Here is a 22,762-nt window from a genome sequence, read left to right on the forward strand (position 1 = left end):
CCCTATGCATACCAAAAGGGGACCACATCTCACAAGCAAGAAAGAATGCTCACTGGCTCCCAGTCAGTGACCGTATCACGTACAAAATCCTCACGACCACACACAAAAGCATTAACCTTACAGCACCATCCTACCTCTCAGACACTATATCCAGATCCAGCTCAATAAGGCCTACCAGAACATACTACACCAACCAACTCACCGTACCACGCATCAACAAACCCAAAGCAGGAGGGATAGGCTTCCCATATCTAGCCCCCAACCTCTGGAATACGCTCCCCACTGCCCTCAGAGCAGAAACGCCTCTCCCTGCCTTTCGAAAGAACCTTAAAACGGTTCTCTTTAACTAACCACCTCCCATCTACCCAACTTTCTCAACACCCACCATCTCGTTGTGTTTTTACAATATGCTCTTCACAAAGAGTACTATATGTATGCCTATATGTTGTTGTATGTCCTAAGCTCCTCTTTACAAATTGTACAATAGGCTTTACTGTCTGCCTTTATATGTAACTAAGCTCTAACCACTCACTGTAACTAGCGCCACGATGCCTTCGGGCTGTTGCGCGCTCTACAAATATGAATAAATAGATAAATAAGCGGGTACTTACACAAAATAAAGAGGCCCAGGTGGTTGGGGCCCACTGGGAAAACTCCAGAGTTCTCTGTGGGCCACTTCACCAGGTACCTCACTGCCCCTTCGACATACAACAAATCTACATACATGCATTAACAAACACACAACTCACCTGCGTCTCCTTCACTTGCCCTGTTTGCTCAAACTAATACCTAGGGCTTTGAAGCAGCATGCTCGGTACTCACGACACAAGTAGCCTTCTAGCAGGCTGACTCCACAGGGAAATGAAGGCACTGGCCCTTTAAGGATTCCACCTTAAGATCGCCCCCTCCTTGTGTCTGACATCACTGGGGGGATGCAGGGCTCTGATAAATATAGAGCTGGCGAGTGGTACGAGGAGAGTCCGCATAGCACCCGAGGGGACCTGCTGAGAGCTGCTCCCGCCCGTTGCCAGGTAGAGAGACCCTGCCCGTCGGCATAGCGGCTGCCACCTGCCCCCCTCTGTTTATAAGAACGCGCCCCCTGTTTTCCCGGACACCTGTTGCATGCTGTCGCTTTGTAACTCTCATGAGTAGTTCACTTTTCTTCTTAGAGAGAGGGACACGGTGCAGCCTCATCCCTGAGCCGGCCACTGCCGTCAGCTTAAGGCCGTAGTCTATTTCTTGCCTGAGGGGCGGAGAGGGTGGGGGTTATTAATGGCACGCAAAGTGCCAGCTGGCGCTTTACTTCCAGCCCGTTTGTTCCCTAATCGCAGGGGATCAGCTGTTCTCTGCCAATTGCACCCCTCAACTCCCCACCACCCCCACTTCGTGTCACTTTTAACCAGCGCTTGCACGGGAGTGTCATTTGCTGTCCCCCCCCCCCACACACCGAACATGTGGAAAGTAGCAAAACGCTGTTTTCGCTTTTCGATTTCAAAGTTCAGTAGTTTGTATTGGTGCAATGTTTTTGTATAACGTGTACGACATCATCCAACACACAGAATCTTGCTTGGAGTAACAAGGCGACAAGCAACCTCTTGAAGTAACTTTAGTAATGATTTGGACATGTCAAGTTGCCACATGCCCGGTATGGGTAGCGCTTCGGGGTTTTTTTGCACTCGGGTACTTCTGGTCATGCTTTAATGACGGGAGAGGCCCGTCTGCAAATGCCACAAATGAATCGGGCACATGGCGTACACCGCCGTCACGTCTGCACGAGCTATCTTCGTGATTAGCTAGACACCGCATTGCATCTTGACAGAACGTTAAGAGCGCGTGTTTGTGAGCTAGATGAGTGGGTTGAGCTAACGCTGCTGCGCTGCTCTCTGTCTAATGGGCCGGACTCGGTTCCAAATCCAGCAACGCCTATTTATATTGCTTAGGTCGTTATCGCGCACGCCTTGGATTGAATTTCGAATAGGCAGGCACATTTGAAATTTAAAGGGTGCGGTTCATGGAATTTGTGCATGGTTCGAAGTGATTTTGCACTAGTGAAAAGTGACTTTGCACTGCCGACACAAACCCTGATTCGTGGAACTGTACAAAGTGTATTTTTGCAAGGGCAAAGTCAGAGCATGGTCATTTTTGCAGTAAAAAAATGACTTTGCACGGACTTTGCACTGCAAAAATACACTTTGCACAGTTACAGGAATCAGGGGTTGTATCAGGGGTTGTATTGGCAGTGCAAAGTCACTTTTCGGCAGTGCAAAGTCACTTTGAACCGTGCAAATAATTCCATGAATCAGGCCCTTACGGCCTAAATCATAGAATGTTTTGCATGCTGTATAGTGGCTTTGCGCCTAAAAGTGCACTTTGCGGTGCATAAAACTCCCTTTCCCCGATTCATGGGTCAGACTTTGCCCGGGTCCGTTTGCTTCTAATATGGCCTTATAGACTGAGTGAAGGGTCATTATCGCACCCGATAATGGCCCCTCCTAAGGTCTATCAGGCTAAAGGCCCATAATGGTAGTAGCAATACATGTTTTGGAGCTTTGGTGCTGAAGTAAAAAAACATTTAATAACGGGAAAGTTAATTGACAAACCGATTCAGTAAATTAAATGTGATTTTGTTCTGTATTCTTTCAGAATAAGAAGCTTGTCTTCATACGTTAAGCATTTTAAGTTTCTCGAGAGGGTGTAACATGAGCATGCATTAAGGGTTTTGTAAAAGTAAACGGTTTCTCTATAAGAAAGTGGAAGCATTTTGCCATGTTTTACCTTTTCTCGTTGTGCTAAATAGGGTGCTGCAGTGAAAAAAAAGGTTCTCTTAGAGAGGAAGTGTCTTGTTGAAAGACGTCCTGCCTGGATATTTCATTGTTGCTTCCCTGTCAGTTGGTTAAGTCTGAATGCTCAGAATTCAGTCAGTACCAGTAGTTATTGACTGCACTCTGAACATTCTGATTGGCTGAGAGGAGTTCAGTAATGATTTACATGTGCTAATAATGGTAATACGTTGCTAGATCTATAAAAACGATTCAATATGTTACACTTCAGCGGCTCAGTGCTATAATACTGTCACATGACATGCTTTCATACTGAGTTACGGTCGTCGGCCGCTGGCAGTAATTGTCCGTTCGCAGCTATGGAGGGATTCTGAGCGGCCCCCATCTGGCTGATTGATATTTTGTCCAGTTATCCTCCCTGTTCCATGGGAGCACATGGAATGGGAGAATTTATATGGAAATAGGTCCAGACAGTTTCTAATGCATACTCCACTATAAGGAATACTTCCTCTGTAATTTACAGAGGATTGCTAATGCATGAATAACACCACCTTGCAGTGTGCGGTGGAGGAAAAATCAGCAACTAGTTCAACAAACCTGCCCACCCCATTTATTTTTTTATTTATAATGTGCCAGAGTCAAATATTTGACTTTTCACATATAATAAAATCTACTGGTCCACCTTTATTGAAATGCATGCGTTGGTCCACACACAGATATAATCGCAACATACCTACAGCATGCATGCAATCATGGCAAAACTGGCGATTGTATGTCAAAACAACGGAATGCTAATTTGGATGAAACTGTGAACATTGACATTGTTTGCACACCTTTATCCTGACTCTTTTCTTTTGTTTTTTTTAAAAATTATTTTTAATCTAAGGGGCGACAAAACCATTTACACCCCCTCCCCCATCCCACAGCCGCCACCAACCCCTTAACTCACCATGTTTGCCTTTTCCAGCTTCTTTGTTTATATTTTCTTTCCAACTTTATTTTCCTGCCCTTGCCCAATCCCCTTTGCCAATTTGGTTTGGCTTTTTCCTGTAAATCTCTAAATCACCATTAATGTATGTCGAAGAGTAATTCGACACTGTAAATGTGCCACAATGGCGCACCAAGGTTTCATCATCACCTGGCCAGTTACTCGCTTCTTGTGTCATTTGTCGCTGCCATAATTTACATGCAAGGCTAAAAGTACTTAAAGATTCTGTTGGCCATTCAAACCACAGCATGTGGAAATGGGGTGTGCTGGGAAGCATTGAAGATGGAGCAGGATGGTCCGGAGTGGAGAATTTTTAAAAGTGTATTTATTTATTTGCATTTTTTTTTGTTGCATTTTTACAGCGGGGACATTGAGGCACTGTTACAAGAATATGTCTTAGTTGTGTATTTATAACGCACTTAACTTAATACCCAGAGGTTTCTAAGCGCGGACCTGGGGATCAAACCTGTGTTGCTTCGTGTCATCTTGTTTCCAAGGCGAGCACAGTGCTGCTGAGCTATCCTGCCGGGAATCAAGGCCCATAGGCCATACGTGAAACAGGCCGGTGGGTACCAGAGCGCTTCAATCTCCGTGTGATGCACGTCAAGATCAAATCAAGTGTGGAGCGAAAACGCCACAGAGCTAGTGAGGTTCTGGATTATAGTAGGCGTTGCAGGTCAGGCAGAGAGTGTTCAACTCTTTGTGCTGTTTAATGGGCTGCCGTTGCAGTCATCTTTGGGATAACACCATGAGATCGGTTTCATCTGAAGATAATAATAATAATAATTCGTTTTTTATAGATTGCTTTTATCTAAAGCGCTTTACATAGGACATATTTAGATACATTACCCAATCGAAATTGGTACTTGTTTATTGACCTCAGAAGGTTGAGAGGCTGAGTTGGCCTTGCCGGGATTCAAACGTGCAACCTGCTGATTAAACACAGATCACAGCAACAAGCGTTTAACCTACCGAGCCATCTTGCCTCCCATGATGAGGTGGGCCACATGAGTATGTGTGCCCTGTAGATTGCACAAGCATTGACTACTTGCCTAAGCCTGACAAAGTGTGCAGCCATCATCTACTCCTGTCACGCCTTGAGAGGCTGAGTTGGCCTTGCCGGGATTCAAACCTGCAACCTGCTGATTAAACACAGATCACAGCAACAAGCGTTTAACCTGCCGAGCCATCTTACCTCCCATGATGAGGTGGGCCACATGAGCAGCCATCATCTACTCCTGTCACGCGTTAGTCATGGCAATCATTTGCTCAGGCACTCCCAGCACATGAAGCAGGTATTCCCACCACAAGCCATGTATTGACATCAGATGCCAGGTACTCCCAATCGTATTGCAAATAAATGCCAGATTACTCTATCTCCCTCTTGTGAATGTAAGGCCTTCCCATTTTCTGAGCAGGACATTTAATGGCAGAGGTGGGTACTGTGGTGTGCAACTCCTCTCAGAATTTTATCAGGAAAGGGGACTCATTGCTTTTTGCGTGAAGATATGAGCCTATGCACAATGTGCTTCAAAGCGCTTCAAGGCAAGGGAGGGAACAAGGGAAAATACAATGACATTCGTACAGGCCATGAACAGTAAGGATGTGAAATTAACTATCGTACTCGGCCTGACAACATTTCAGATAGTGCAAGAGCTAAGACATATATAAGGAAGGGAGGAGGAGAGTGGGAAGGAAATGGAAACCGACAGGTGGCTACCATACAAGACCTGACGACATTTCTGGTAGAGCCTGAGAAAACAGAAGGTGAGGGAGGGGGTTGCAGAAAGGGAGGGAAGGAACAAAACAAGCGACTATCGTACTAGGCCTGACAACATTTCAGATAGTGCTGGAGGTGTGGTGGGGGGAGACAAGTTAGGGGAGAGGGGAGGAGACAGATGAGGTTGCTATCATACGAGGTCCAGGGACCATTCTGATAGAGAACGTGCATAGAAGAAAGTAAGGGGACGAGGGGAGGAGATAGGAAAAGGGAGAAAGGTAGAGGAGGAGAGAACAGAGAGTAAGCAGTCAAAAAGCGTGGAGAAGCAAGAAGGGAGGGAGCAAATACAATTGCAGAAGTCAGTAGTAACATATAATGTTGCAAGCCTGGATACAAGATGAAGATGGGAATAGCATGATTCAGGGCCACCATGAGAAAGGGTGACGCACCGTGAATCAATGAAGTCCATTAAAGTCAAATCCAGCATTGGCCACAAGACAGTGATGGTGCAACCAGAATGTATCGGAAAAGACTCCGGCAGAAGTAGAGTAGAGAGAAACCTATCTCAGGTCTTGGACGGGGAATAGGTGGATGGGGACAAAAATGCAGGAAGTGGGAAATGGAAATCGGAGATGCCCCATGGTCATGGCCCATGCCTGCTTCCAGGCTTCACAACCATCAGCTCTTGCTGCAGAGGGTCGTCTCGCCAGCTTTTCTGCAACCCACCCAGGAACCCACTGGTTCAAGTGGTGGAGATGTCTTAAGGGCAATGCTGGATGCTCTACCAAGGAGCCAGCTCACTTTGGCAAGTCATGTGCAGGTGGCCAGCTGTTGGGAGGCCAAAGGCACTTCTGGCTGCATAATTTCCTTCATGGAAGGAGACCCATTGCATTATCAGGACACCATGCAATACGCTGAAGCGACAAGGAACATTGGGATGCTTCAAAAATTGGTGTCACGTGACTGCCTTTCTACACTCCAAAACCCGATTTGTTATGCGGTGTTTCTTTTGTTTAGATGCCGTAACTGAGAGCTGTCGTAATCCCGACTTAATACAGCCCGTGGCAGACTCAGTAGACTAAGCTTAGTGTGGAGCGGCGATCCGGAGACTACAGGCCTGATTACAAGTTTGCGATACTGATAAAACACCCGCTAATTGCCACAGCCAATATTTTACCTCTCCACCAAACTATGAGTTTCGTTACCAAAACTCTTTTTCAACACCTGCTTTTGTGTGGCGGTAAGTACCAAATTGTGCTGCCGGTGGTAATTACCTCATGCTGTAATTACGACATGCGGTAAATACTGGACGCCATGGATTTCTATGGATCTCAAAAAATAGGGAATAACATAAAAGGCTGCCACCCTGTGTTTACCGCTTGTGCTAATGTGCTAATGGTAAATGAGTTTGGCAGTATTACCAGGCCCTAATTAAACTATTCTTGCGTTGCAGCAGGCAGGAAAAATAACAGACTATAAAAAGGTAGGGACAACCTATATGATAGTTATACTGATTTTTAGACAGTGTTTTCTAATCAGATTTTTAGTGGGTCCAGGAAAACTCTTTCTTAAATCTTTCAGAGGTGAAAGATTTACAGGAATTCTTTTAAAACATTTTAAGATCATAGCTGTGGGGAAACGAATGCCAGGGACAATATGGCAGAGCCTCATGTCTGCAATGTATTCCTCTCAGAAAGTATGTGTGCAGGCTCTAGTTCTGATTTCAAAAAATAACTTTTGTTATCGTTATACAGATCTGTGGCTGTCATGAAGGATAGCGTGTAGATTGCACCATTTTTTTAACATGAAAGTTAATTATTTTGTTTCAAGGAGATAGGGGAGGAAAATCAAGGAATTAACGGTGGGGGGGTCTCTTAGAATCAGGGAGACTCCTGCCACTTCACAACATACCTTTAAAGGCAGGTGGCGAGCTAGAATGCCATCTGCAAGTTTACCTCTGCATCCCTTTAAGTGCATTTGAATAAACTGAGGAAATGAAAGATGGCGGATGTGCCCGAAATCACACATTTTGTCAATAGCTGAGATTAACCCTGCAAGTAGTTTAATCATCTAAATAGTGTGTCATTATGGCAGTAACGGCTTTTGCCATGGACTGCACAAAACGATCAAAAGGCACCGTTTTCTGCATTTAAAAAAACACAGTAGCAGTGAAATGTGTAAAGCATACAGTCTATTTGCATCATTGAAAATGGGGCATGCCCGTGCATTTAATTTATTTAAAAAAATGCATGTGTATTTATAGAGATAATGTATGCAGTATTTCTGGAAATCCACATCAATTACCGCCAAACCAGCTGATTCCATTTGATGAATTCCTGCATGTGGAAGCGGTAATTGCTGCATGTGGAAGCGCTAATTCCTGCATGTGGCAATTCTTCACAAACAAAATGTCCGACTCAATCATAACGTGGGCCTACCTCGATTACAAGCAGGAATGCTTCCGGCAAGAGTGATGGCAGGCGCAACATATGGTTGGCCTTGCTGGCTAAATGGCAACGGGGCTATGTACGAGACCAACGTATCAAGCCACTGGTTCACCCACGTTTTTCCTGGCATGGGCATGCGCCCTTCACTGTGGCTGTTTTCCTTGCGCCAGAGCTGCTCTGTCGGAAGCCCGGTAGGATTGCATTCTCTGCCTGCATGTCTTGCTCAATCTGTGAAAGAGCGAGAGTGAGAGGCCCAGCCAGAGTGAGAGCGGGAGAGAGATAGAGAGAGAGAGAGAGAGAGGGCGATAGAGAGAGTGGGGGAGAGAGAGTGAACCTCCAGGCATTTGTTGGAAAAATTGCAGTGATGCCAGCCCTAAACATCTATAATAAATACTCCTTCTCCTCTGCACATCTCACACCGCTTTTGGACAATTTGTTAAACCAGGAAGTTCCATAGGAGGGTTTCATCAGTTGTGCTTCAACTTCAATGTCCAATGGTTACTTTTTACCACTGAATACGTTGACAGCGAATTTAGTTAAAAAAAATGGGTATCTGGTCTAACTTGAAATAATTTTTGGGGTTTGAGAATCATCCATCCAGGGAGAAAGATCTTAAGTTGGTTGTTTTTGCAGAGGTGAAAAATGTGGATTGCGTTGATGGTATTTCATTATTAAAGGCAGTATTTACACTGTTCATTCTGGGTGCGTATTGGGTCTGAAAACCGCGTTCTGGAATGAAAGGCCCTGATTCACAGAGCATTTTCAATGGGGATTTGCCATTATAAAACGCTTATGTGAATTAAGCCCAAATGTGTGGGGAGCTTTATTCCTGGCCACTGGGATATGCAGAGTCCCCACAGAGGGCCCTGGCATGTTCCATGGATGAATGATGGGTCCTGGTCGAGGCAAACTGGAAAACTGTGTGTGCAGAAGGTAGATGGATTTTGTAGAGTGGGGACGAAGGGCATGTGCTTTGCACCCTTGTCGTGGCACTTAATGTTTAAGTGACACGAAGGTGTAGTACGAAGATGTGGTCTGAAAGTCAATGCGCGTTGACCGCGAGTCTTTCTTTATTTAGCAATGTGCCTCCGGTTGCGGTACGTTAGTTTGTGTCTCTACAAATAAGTGGAAATTGTGTCAGTATTTACGTGATTAAATGTTCTGTAATATGAGAACAAGTTTAGCAAAAGTACTCATTTAGTCGTGTGCGCGAAAACGAGCCAGTCGGTATCCTTTCTCTTCCTGTATTCGCGAAAGCAAGGCGGTTGCTTGGCAACTCTGCCGTAAATTATCATGTGATCTTGTTCACGTGATGTTGAAGGCTACTAAAGGATGTTGGGAAATGTAGTGCCCAGTTTCCCTATTCTATCATTAATGATCGGGTCCTTATGATTCTATGTGTTTTATCACATATAGTAATTGTTTGCCGCAGATTGTTATTCCATAATTTCACAACGTACTTTCCTCATATATTTTGCATGTTACAGATCTTTATCACATCATATATTTACCAAGTGACAGTTGTATCTTCTCTTTGCACCAATCTTAATGGTAGTTATGTGTTTGTTTTTGAAAAATCAGTGTAACAAATTCATCAATTCAAATAATTCAAATCATGCCCAGTTCTATCTCAATTGTTCTAATATTCATATCAAGTTCTGTCTCCTTTCATTATAAGAATACACTCAATGAGAATTCTTCATTCATCCCTCTTGGTTCCAGGGCATCAAGTTTGTGCACCCAGAACATTTCTCTGCAGGAAAGAATTTCTTGCAGGTTGCCTCCCCTTGTGGGTCGGGTTATTACTTCCAAGACTATGCATTTCAATTGTGAAATATTATGGTGTTGATCTCTGAAGTGTCTGGTAACTGGAGATTAACCAAAAGGCTATAGCTAGCCTTGAATCCCACCAGTCCCGACATTAGCCCCTGATCTTTTCCAGGCCTAGCAACACCCCTGTTTCCTGGACTAGGGAAGATCAATGAGCACCTCAATTTTCGTAGAGAACCTTTACTGGTACACCCAGCATACTAATGTTGAAGGGCACTACCCCAGCATTGCTGTTGCTCCACGTTTTAATATTTTGTCCAGGAAAAGAATAGTGTGTGTCTGTGTCCTGCTGCATCAGTTTCCTGATTTGCAGCGACTGGTCTACCAGTGGCGCGGAGCAGGTTCAGAGGTCACAGTCACCCATTTGACAGCTGCAGGGAGAGCCAGGTCTCTGCAGCGTGGGGTCTGCATTTAAGAAATGCACCGCTATACCAAAACTATCATGATCATAAATAGCCCATGATGGTGACAGGATAAACTCCAATAATAAAGATATACCTGAGTTAAGGTACAGCGCATGGCACTACTTATGAACATTGCATCCACATCCAATTTGATACCACACATGTCAGCTTCTGTGAGCCAATCTCAGCCTCTGGCAGGTGATGTGTATTCTGGCCAGATGGGTTGAGCCTATCAAATGACGGTCCAGGACCCTGAATGACCATGCCTTCTCTTTGATCTCTTTCTGAGGTCAGGTTACACCCTCTGTCGGGGACAGCTTCACAGCAGGAAGCTGCCCTGGGCCCATGTATCAATGGAACACATCATTCAAATGGAGTAGCCTCATACCAGGGTGCTGCATAGCTAAAGGCCTTTGATTTTATTGAGAAGGGAAAGGGTGGTGTTCGTGTAGCGAGGGGTAGGTCTGTACACGCTTGGGAAACTTCTCCCATCTTGTTTTTCTCTACCTCTCTTTCTCTTTCATGTCCACGCCACTTTCTGTTGCACAAAACACTTTAGGTGTGATGTCAGAAGAGCAAAGTCCACTAATTTCAAAAGCAGTGATTGAGTAGACCCCTAAAGCAGGCTAGCTTTTATCCAGTCACCTGCAGGCATTTACCTTGAAAAGAAGGGATCTCACACCACTTCTTTGAATCATCCTTTCAACTCCAACCCTGCTGGGGGAGCAGTCTTTTTCAGAGTCCTCCAGTTGTGAGGTGAACAAAGGTGTTCCTAGGCATAGGTGAGCTCTTTCTCCTGACCATCACCAGGTACCATTGGGGATGAACTCAGCTGCTAGACGAAGACTGCATCTCTGTTTTCAACGTCGAGACACAGTGAGTTGTGACTCGAGCATGTTCGATACTGAGTGAACTAGCAGGACCTTTTCAATGCTGTCTTTGGCATTCACTGGTCTTTGAACCACTGTTTGCCTGTTTGACTCCATTCACCACTGCACTGCGCCAGCTGAAGCATGTTGCCTCAGCTCGAACCAACAATGCACTGGTGCCTTGCATTGCTTGAGTCTTTGTCCAAAGCACCAGCCTCATCATCGCTGTGCCTGGTGTCTCCTGAAGAGCGACCTCCAAGACTCTGTATCGAATAGAGTCACCTGCTCATCCTCGTACCAGCACACCACCGTCTAACTTCGACCGGGGACTGAACCTGGAGACCGCCCAATCTACACAGCGTGAGTAGACAATTCAAGATTGCAGCCACCTTTCTTTCGACCTCGACTTGACGCCAGCTTGCCTTTCGATGACAGCCCCTACTGCATCTTCGACTGTAAAGAACCCACAATCGATGCTGAGAAGCCTGGTTAAACTCTGTTGAACCACAAAGACCTTTGCAAAGACATTATTGACTAGTATTTGTCCCCCTGGTCCATCTTTGGTCCCTAGAGGCTGGATAGGTCACTTTCATCCTTTTGCAACCTCAATAACATATCATTTGAACATTGTGGTCTTACTTGCCTTTTCACCCCCCGTCTCATTACCCAGAGTGCTGTATCTTTTCTATCTCTGCATATTCAGTGGTATTTCTACAAGTGTGGATTTGTGCAGTGTTTTCTAGTTAGTTATTACTCCACACGGTGTGTTTGATTAAAGCATATATTTTTATAGAACCTTCATTGGACATTCCTTTATTTTGGACTGTTATACGTCACTGTTTGGGTTGCTACTGAACCACATTCACACCCCTCTTAAGACTCTAGCTTCCATCCCACTGTATTACCACAAAAGGTGAGGGATGTATAGCTCTTAAATGTGTCGGTTTTACCTTTATGGTTGTGTTGACTCTTGGTTTGTAGACGTTTGAGTGCTGAGTGGTTGGTTTAGCCTCTACTCACCCTTATGCCCCTGCAGGGCACAAGTCAATTCATCCACCCATCTAAGATTCACACCCTACCATCTCTCCGAGACTCTGGAAGCAAACCTAGAGGGAATTAACTAGCACATAGTCCATAAATCCATCAACACTACACTAATAAACACCAACACAACAGACATTCATATACCTAACAACCATCCGTGACTCTGGACCCCTTATGGATATGGCTAACCAGTAATGCGCAACCACATTCAAACCTTCCATCACACGGTACACCAACACAAATACTAGCACACATCTGATGCACTGATGCACTGAGCCCACCCATATGGTTATAAAACGCAAGGCCTCCCAAACCAAATCCCACATATAAACAACACTAACAGACGCCAGATCTTCCTGGTTCTGAATCTATCACATCCCCACTAACACACCCAGCCCTCCTCTCTTGCAGAGCCACGTGAGCGCCTCGAGACTGCCCTTGGGTGGTAGCAGTGCATAGTATAAATCAACATAACATAACATTTGAAAAAAATGTATGTCTTTTTACCAATCTTTTGCAAAGATGGTGACCATTTCAACACATTATTTAAAATGTGTTTTTATCCAACAGTGTCCTTTCTTTTGTGATTTGGCTTTCTCGACTCGTCAACCATCTCCTAATATGAATGTTTCAAAGTGCATGGGAATAAATGCTTTTGAAATCAAAAGAATCCTCTTCTCAACATGCTGCTGGTAGACTAATGAGCTCTGCTTGGGGTAGTTTGTTTCGACTATTTTTCCTTTTAGCCAAGAGTAAAGATTGGGGTTGAAGACAATGTACTGACAATGAATCCTATTGCATGTGCATTCTATTAGCAAGATATGCAACTATGGACCTGATTCATGGGGAGAAGTGCGCAGAAATCCAACAAGGGCCGCGCACCAAGAAGGAAACTGTGCGAGTCTGCGCGCAGAATAAAAAATGCACTCCCCGCGTATTCATGGACTTTTTCGTGTAAAGTGACCATAAGTTGCAAGTCGCAGCCGGTTCGCCCCTGACAGGTCCACACAACAGGTCCCCTGACAGGCCCCCGACAGGTCTAGAGCCAGATCAGCTACCTTTGCGTGCTCCCCTGGGTGCGGAACCACAGACCCTTCAAACAGTTTGTGTGGTCCTCCGCAAGCAGAGCTGCATATCGGTGACCCTGCGCTGGGTCCCCCATAACTGTTCTCGGCACCTCGCCAACCTGCACATGAAAAATCGTAACTCGGTCTTAACTCCGAAAATCTGCGAACGAACACCCGTAAACCGTTCCTGAACTCTGCTACACTGCTTACGCGTAACCCTAAGTTACATCGGAACCCTAGTTGAGTAAACGCACCTGAAATCCAACATGTGACCCCCAACTGTGTGCTGCAAATCTTATGCGCAGTGTACTTATGCCGGCCTTCAGGTGGCAGATCGTCTGACGGACTTACATGGCCATTTTCTGGCTGAGAGATTGCGCAATTGAATCCATTAATATGTTTCATGTCGCGCAGTAGTGGGCGTGCAAGGGACTACCTGCAGGTTGTCCTTTGGAATGCCCACTTATTTGCAAGTTCTTCCCCATTTTTGGTGTTCCGCGCTCTTCCCAGCCCTCTGCGCAAGCCATGCCCATGCTCTGCGTGGAGTCTCGCGCAAGGCCCTCGACGGCTCACACAGATGTGCTGAGCCAGCCTGTACTCCACACAAGTCCAAGAAAAGTACTGTGCATTCGATTCCATGAATCGACGTAGGCGGATTTGCGCAGTTGCGTGTGAAAGTACCCTATTTCCCATGCAAATAATTCCATGAATCGGGCCCTATAGCTACGAAGTTCGAACAACATACATTATGTAATTGTTTTAAATTCATACCGCTTAGGATTCGTGTGAGTAGAAATGTTTCTCCTCTCATTCTTTGCAGTTTACCATCCCAAAGAAATTTGGATCATCTCCCACCTGATTGCCTGGGACATCTCACTCCATTTTACCGTGGCATTTTTTTAAATAGGGGGCCAGCGAACCATATCCCCCAATTACCACTTTCATCCAACCACTATTTTACTACCCTATACCATCCCCAGGCCTACTACGGTAAAATGGCCAACCACTAAATGCAGTTACTAGGCTGGGGTCAGATGGGACGTTACCAGAAATTTCTCCTAGAATCCATCAAGCTGTTTCAATAACGATGTGCAGATGGAAATTGAAACACTGAAAGTAAATAATTGATTGTGAATGCAGAATTAGCTTTCAACCAGGTGTTTCGGTGTAACTAGCAACTTTTGAGTAGGTCATCAAAGGAGATCTTAGCCAAATTGGCCATGAAGTGAAAATGATTTAATGATTTCCATCAGATCACCCATTGACCACTGAAGGCCCTTGAGAAATATGAACAAAATCTTCAAAGAGGTACAGCATTTCAAATGTATCACCCCATAGTTTCAGCCTCAGATGCCCTCCTTTGACTCTGGGGAGCAACAGAAGATACATGGGAGTTACAAATAGCAGGAAGTCTCAGTGCACCGCTGAAAAGTTTATCTTCTTAGTCCAAAGTAAATGGAAGCAAAATTACCCTTGTCAAGAGCTGCTCTGCTTCCATAGAGATCTCCACCAATCTTCCCACAAAGATACAGAGGGGTTATTTCTGTATCTTGCTGCTTCCCATGAACAAAAGTAATTTCTTTCAAGCAGGACCTTTGCCATACTTCCTGACTGGATATTTCTTTTTGAGTGGTTGGTATTCATAAACACTATCTGCCACCACCATCTTATGTAGTTTGCCTGTTTTTAAAATTTTGAAGATCAGTGGTCAAAGTGGGCGGGAGCGGTTGGGAGCAGTTCTCTTCTACCTTTTTTAAATTAATTTTTACTGTTCCTATACTTTTATTTTAAAAAGAAATCATTCGAGAATGGTTTTGTATTCAAATAAAAGTGTAGGAAGAAGTTGAAACTCTCCCTTCACAGCAATACACTGAGCGTTCCCTTAATCAGCTGGCGCATGTGTTCGGGTGTTTGTATTGTGTGTGGGGGGGGGGCGTGGTGATGGAGTTTGTGGGGAGTGGGGCGGGCCAGTAGGGAACACAGTTACACTACTTCTTTACATACACTTCGACCCCTGGTGAAGATGGATGCTTGTCTGGGCAGTTTCTAAAGATCCATGTGAGCGTTGGCCCTGATTCATGGAATTATTTGCGTGTAAGGCCCTGATTCATGGAATTATTTGCGTGTAAAATGAGGATTTGCGTACCATTCTGCCCGCAAATTCCTGTTTGACAAATGGGGATTTGCAGGCAGAATGGCACGCAAATCCCTGTTTTACACGCAAATAATGCCATGAATCGGGCCCTTAATGTCTAGGGTTCCCATTTTATACACAGTCTAATACAATTAATTGGGAGCCCATTTTGGCAAAAATGTGTTTCCAGAGTTGAGCACCAGGAGAACTTTGAAAAATTCCCGGGGTTGTTTTGAAGGTATCTAGTATCTCCCTATACTAAAAGGCTACTTGCATATGTCCAGCTGATAATTGACTTTTCGGACCACTAAGGGTTTCTGAGATTTTGCGGAGCCCTACAAGTACAGAGGGACACATTTAAGCACCTGACATCTTCTGGTTGTAAGTCACTTCTGTATTTTGCATGTAACACTAGATCTGATATTGTTGGTCACTCTCAGAGAAAGTGGCAAATGGCAGAGCGCATAACTAACATTCACATCGTTGAACATGGAGCTCAACCCGTAACAGGCATCTGGGTGCCATGGCACTCACTGGCCACAACTGTGCAACCCCCTGCTGCACGTCTAGCCCCACTGGGACCCACCGCAGTCTCTCATCAGCCAAGCGGTCACATAGCCCAACCCTTTTCCACAGCAAACTTCCAACTGGCATCCTTCACCCCGCCTTCTTCCACCGCCCCAGCCATACCCTCCCAACTCAATCTGGCACACTCTCCCCCACCCATAGATCCCGCACTGCACAAATAAGAGCAGCAAGATGAAGAGACGGATTAGAAGGCACCCCCGCATGCAACATCCAATCCATGACAACGCCCACCCACATTCCCCCCCACCCAACAGCACACCACTCCCAACTCCCACTTTCCCTCACTTAGCACAGCAAGAGAAGCGCTAGCCAATGCTCCACTCACCAGAGAACCTCCCACCCTCTCCCATACATCCATAACTGCACATAATGCAAGGAAAAGGCATGACCGCAGTCACCTAATTCCTCCACTATCCTCACCTATTCTCTGACACAGCTCACAACCACTGCAACCCCAATATTGGAGCAAAAACTCACCGCCCGCACCCAACCCAGTCCTAGCTCTCTTCCCCTCTGTCCCCTGTCCTCCAACTCCTGCTACTCCTTCATCTCCACCCTCCACTCCCCCATCACTGCCTCTCCCCACAGCAAGCCCCGCCCTCCCCCAAATCCTGATACACCCCCGCCCACAAAGGCGTCTCTCCAAATATCCTGCACCCTCATCAATGCCAGGTTAGTATAATAAAACTAACTCCACATCTACGACCTCATCACAGAAGAAAACCCAGACATCCTATCCATTACTGAGACCTGGTTCTCGGTTGACTATGAACCTCTCGTGCACGAGGCCTTCCCACCTGGCTACACTCTGACCGTTCAGAACAGAACTCGTAGGGGAGGTGGACTTGAAATATTACACACAGATCATCTCAAGCTTTTAACCAAGGACACCTCCACCAGCAGCACAGACTACAAATCCCTCCTGCTAAATCTCCAACTCGCACCATCCACCTCACACAGCTTCCTTCTCATCTATAGACCCCCGGCTATTACAAAAACTTTGCAGACACATTTGGTGAAGCTCTGGCCACCAACCTCATCCAATGCTCAACTCTCATCATCCTAGGAGACTTCAATATATGGTTCGACTCACCATCAAATCCCATGACCAGGTCACTCGCAGATAGTCTAGATACACTCAACCTGAAACAACACACCTCCACGCCGACGCACACAAGAGGCGACACCCTTGATACAATATTCCGCACCACAAACATTTCCACCCAACCCCCACGCCCACTGTCATGGTCTGATCACTCAGCACTTTGTTTCACCATAACGCTCAACACTGTTGTCACCGCTGGACACCCAACACTTCCACCACAAACTGCTCACTCCACTTTTCCATTATGGAACAAAGCTATTATCACCCCAGACCTTAAATTCTCAATCCGCAACTCCCTCAACTCACTCTTCCTAACAGAAGGATCCCCGGATATTGATTCCTTCGACCTCTGGCTTACCAATGCCCTCAAACCCCTCACCCCATCAAAACATTCCCCACACATATGTGGACCATTGCAAACCCCTCAAAACTCTCAAGCACTGTCTGGATCGGGTCTGGAGAGACGACCCTTCACCGCAAAACAAAACTGCCCTAGCAAGGACAACCAGAATATACAGATCAGAAAAAAAAAGCAAGAACTAATTCAATGGACACCAAATCCTAAATGCCTGTAACCTGAGCAAGGAATTGCATAAAATCAGAGCAGAATTCAAATCACCCTCATGTTCTCGCCTGACCATTCCATGCTCCAAAGCCTTATGCAACACACTCTCGTTCCACTTCTACAACACCGCCAATGAAAGACACAAAGCCATTATCGCCAAATTAAAAATCCTACCACCACTGCCCACCCACCCGCAGCACCCCACACAAACCCCACCCCATTCATGATACTCTTTCGATTCCTTCTCTCCCATCACACACCAAGAATTCCTGTCACTGATAGCGTTCAGCCACCCGTCAGGCTCTCCTGAAGACCTGTGCCCACCCACAATGCTCAAGAAAATACTAACCACCACCTGTGCAGGTAACACCGCTCGCGCAATACTTAACCACTCACTCACCTCAGGATCCTTCCCAAAAGTCCTAAATTAATCCTACACCAAACCCATTCTCAAAAACCGACACTTGATCCACTTCTTCCCCAAAACTACCAACCTATCTCCATTACGCGTTTCATGGCCAAACTAATCGACCACGTGGCATACAAACAGCTTGGCAAATTTGCTGAAGCCAATAAACTCCTAGATCCAGCAAAATCAGTCTTCAGACCACTAAGGGGAACAGAAGCCTCCTTAGTCTCCATCTGGGATGACCTAAAAAGAACATCCGATGCAGAAAGCTGCATGGTTCTCATCCTCCTAGACCTTTCCGCAGCTTTCGATACCATTGATCACATGATTCTATTAGACAGACTACAAACACAAGGAATCAAAAGCACAGCCCTTTTCGTGGCTCTCTTCCTTCATCTCTAACCAGTCACAAATCGTTCACCTTGACCAATTTTCACATCCATATCACGTCCAGTTTACAGAGGTGTTCCCCAAGGAGCATTCATGTCACTGCTAATTTTCAACTTGTACATACAACCCATTTCCCCCAATCATCCGCTCGTACAACTTTACCTGCTACAACTACGCTGATGACACCCAGATCATCCTAAAAATCTCAAACGGCGAAGGATCCGGCAGCCCGGGCCTGTCATTGTGCCTCTCTGATATTGATCACTGGATGACGACCAACCACCTCATCCCCAACCCTTGGAATACAAAAATCCTACTCTGCAGGAAAACATCACTCATCCCCTAACGATCCCTTGGCCTGAATCATTAGGACAAGCACTGGCACTGTCAAACATGGTTAAATATCTATCGCTCACCCAACACAGCACCACAGTATCAAAAACCTGTTTCTTTCACTTACGTATCCTCAGGTTGATTTTCCTCCACCTCACCTATCCCCACCGCTTCGCGGCTATCAACTCCATCATCCTCTCCCGCCTTGACTATGCAAACTGCCTTTACCTAGGTGCCCCCATATTCCAACTATGGAAATTGCAAAGAATCCAAAATGAGGAAGCGCGCCTGCTCATTAACCTTCCCGCCAGACAACACATCAGCCCTTCCCTGAGAGTCCTCCACTGGCTCCCTATTGCTCGACGCACCACCTTCAAAGCCATGTGTATCACCCATCATGCAATCCACAACACTGGCCCTGAATTCCTGCAAGACAAAATTGCCCTATACCAACCTTCTAGGACCCTCAGATCTTGAAATGCATCTCGCCTAGTGATCCCATCGCATAGCTCCATAAGACTTGGAAGCTCCTCCTCCTCCTCCGTCCAAGCGCCAATCATCTGAAATTCCATCCCCCTACACATTTGCAACATCAAAAACCACCTGAAATTTAGGAAGGCTCTTTAAAACGTGGTTCTTCTCAATCCTCTCCTAAACCACTGCACCTCCTATACACCACTAATAAACTCAACTGCTTCCAATCACAACTCAGGAGCCAGCAGCTCTCGTAGCAGTTTCACCTGACACACCACCACCTATGGCTCAACAACGCACCCGCTGACTGGTAATCCAGGTAATCCAGCAGCTTTCATTGTGGTATCCCTGATCCACCACCAACTCACCCACAACAACATTCCCACCCGACAAGCCTTCGCTGTGGCTACACTCGCATCAAACTCACTATGCCCCTGCCCACCAGTCCACATGAGAGACGACTAACAATGAGATAAGTGGCCCAGGTTAGCACATGCACATCATTAACTATCCACTGACACGGTTATCCCGCATCTCTCATCCAGGGAAATTCCCAACACTAGCAATCCCTCACCACAAAATTATTCCCCAAGCCAGGTAAAATAATCCATCGATGACTGTCACACTACGGATACTACTATACAATAGGCGGAAACCTAAGCCTCTTAAGCCTGTAAATGTTGAGACCTCCTGCACTGTGAAATCTGGGGCGCCTACCCACCATACATACTGCATGGTGATACCTGGGCCTCTCTCCAACTGTGCTAAATCTCAAATCTAGGTGCAGCCGTGATCTTGGTTTGCCATATACTTAAACATACGGCACTTTAATACATAGGCCTCTCTACCACTGTACAGGCTCCTCGAGTGTGGGTTTTGACTCCATCTCTGTTTATTATATGCTGATACCGGCTAAAGCTTCAAACCTAGGGCCATCGCTACAGGACTCTCAATTCTAGACCTGGACACATAAGCCATCTCGCAGCCTACGGTACGTATAACTCACACCACTAGTGTGGACACAGGCTACAGGCATGGCCAAACATCCATGCCCGATAGAACATGTCTACGGCTAAGCACATCCGGCCTAGTTTCACACATAGCCGCCCAGACTAAAACACCCGATGTACCCCAACACCTCTGCCACTAGCATACAGCGACCACCACGCGAAAGGAATCCGGTATAGATGTCTTCACATAGACTCTCCTCAACACTAGCAATCTATTTTCAACCCTCAAGAGCACCCACCCACATATTTGACCTCTACTGGGCTGCCTAACCGTGCCTTGCCAGCCACCTAAATCCTAGAATGGCAACATGCACACACGCATCTAAGCTAATCTCCCTAGAATCTCCAAACATATCGACTACGGTCACCAAGGGCGTTCCAACCAAGGAAAAAGCGCATTGAGTCCACACAAGTCAGGAATGAGCGCTATATAAATAACCAAATACAATACAATACATACATGTCCCCTCCTTTGCAGGGGCTTCTTTAACATTTGGAAAATCACATAGTTTGGTAACAGCAAAATGCAACATATGGGGTCACAGGAATGAGTGAAGACTGCAAAGCAGGCAAGGATTCAACACGTTTGTCAAGGCTTTGGTCCTCCTTTACCCGTAAAAACTCTAGAGGGGAACAATCTCACCTCGAGGGAGGACTGACTTTAATTTTTTTTCTATATTTGCATGTATGTTGTTTCCATGTTCATGGTATACACTCACGCTGATGTGTTACTTTAAATTGGCACCCTGGAGGTGATGTATCACAGTGTCCCATCCAACGAGGAAGCTCAAAATACAGGCATTTCCACTGGTGTTGCCCACATTCCGCGCCCCTGAGCTTCTTCCCTCCCAGGGCTCTGGCCTCCAATTTCGACTGCCCTCGAGATATCCCCCAACCACCTGCTCAGTCCCCACCATCTCTCATCACCTACACCCCACGTACCTCTCCTGCCTGACCCAAATGGGCACGCTCACCTCACCCCATGGCATCCCGCCTATGCTGGATGCATCAATAGAAGGGTCTTGGAGCAGTTCCCTTCTCATTTTGTCCATGATAGCCATTTTCCATTTTATTTTATTTTTAAACTTGCTGGCATTTCACAACTTTAAACAAAAAGAAAGCTATTTGGATCCCGGACAGCATTCCGGTGTAATATTAGCTTCAACCCCCTTGGTGGGTGACATTGCTGCCTGGTAATGCACCGGGTTCCTCGTTTAGATCTTCACTTTGTTCAGTCCTGTGACCTGGGACCAGGGCCATTAACAGGTGGTAATGACCCCCACCTCGGCCGGTCTGGTAAAAACGTGCTGGTATTCGCGGATACCAGCACTTTACCAGACCGGCCGACTATGGGTTTGCCGGTGGGGCACATGCGTTGCCTCCAACTAAATGCTGGAGGTAAGGCTGCGACCTACCAGCACCAGCAAAAAAAGTCCTCATTACCAGTAATGATGGCAACTCCCCTCATGGAGTCCTATGGGACTTCATAAATGTGGATTTACACCGTCACTCTGGCACTCGGAATCCGGCGATAATGCCACCAGATCTGAGTGCCAGAAACGGTATCTACATTTGCCAGTATCCTGGCGGCCCTACCGCCAGGATACCGGCAAAATCAGAATGAGGCCCCTTGTGTGCAAATCTGGGGTGTGACCTCACCATGTAACACCAGGGCAAAGGGAGCGATCACAACCTGTGCAGCTATGCCTCTACCTGGTTTTTCATATGTCGCTGGCTTTTGTGCTTACCCTCAGTTTTGCTCCTTCCTTATATTCTGCATGGGATAGACCAACAGACAATGTGCTTGCAAATTGACTGCCCCTTTCTGAGGCCTGACGAATAAGAATGTTGTGGGTATAGGAACGATTGCCGTCTATTCACTCACCCTTATACAACCCCATGGCTCCACGTCTAGTTTGAACACCTGTACATTGCATTTAATTATGCATTTGTGTACAGTTTTATTTATCAGCGAATGATATACACTGCCTACTGTAAGACCTGGTCCCTAGAGGTTGTACATTCCACTTAATGCAACCCTTGATAAACCCTAATCTCCAGGGACAAGTGCAACCATTACTAAATCAACAGAACCAGAGGAGAGGGGGCATTACCAATCTGGTAATGCCCTGGGGCATCAGTTACAAGTCTGAGTATATTATTGCTATTAGTCCACCACACATTTGACCAGGGTACTAATAGCACTTTTTTCGAATTGGGAAACAGCGAGGAAACTGTTATGCAACTCAGGAAAACAAGAAAATGCCTGCCAGGGATCGGGGAAGGGACAACACAGAGTCCCTTCTCCCTTTCCATGGCGGCCATGGAAAAGATATTTAACCAAAATTAAACAATGAAAATGGCCACCATGGAACGGAGTGAAGAGACTACACATAGTCCCTTCTCCCTGTCCATGGCGGCAGTTGGAGAAAGGGAAGGAACCGGACGAGGTATGCCTTTCTTCGGTCTGGTAACAACCCTGCGAGGACAAATCAGATCGATTGCTACAGTCTGATTGTCCCTTGCTAAGTACTAATCTACAAAATTAATTTAGTAAAACCACATTTGACAATCTTAGTTTAAATGGAAGAACTTAGAGCAATGT

At 46.0% G+C, this 22,762-nt stretch overlaps 1 protein-coding gene across 4 annotated transcripts in view; it reads left to right on the forward strand.

The window, feature by feature from the left end:
* Nucleotides 1-946: 946 nt before the first annotated feature.
* LDB3 (LIM domain binding 3) overlaps nucleotides 947-22,762 on the forward strand; it is a 501,927-nt gene continuing 480,111 nt past the window's right edge. For all 4 annotated transcript variants that reach the window (XM_069610771.1, XM_069610772.1, XM_069610773.1 and 1 more), the window contains exon 1: nucleotides 947-1,031. The gene's annotated coding sequence lies outside the window, so the exon portion shown is untranslated. The remainder of the gene's footprint in view (nucleotides 1,032-22,762) is intronic.

Source organism: Ambystoma mexicanum, chromosome 8, assembly GCF_040938575.1.
Source record: "Ambystoma mexicanum isolate Mex_15411 chromosome 8, UKY_AmexF1_1, whole genome shotgun sequence".
NCBI classification, from domain to species: Eukaryota; Metazoa; Chordata; class Amphibia; order Caudata; family Ambystomatidae; genus Ambystoma; species Ambystoma mexicanum.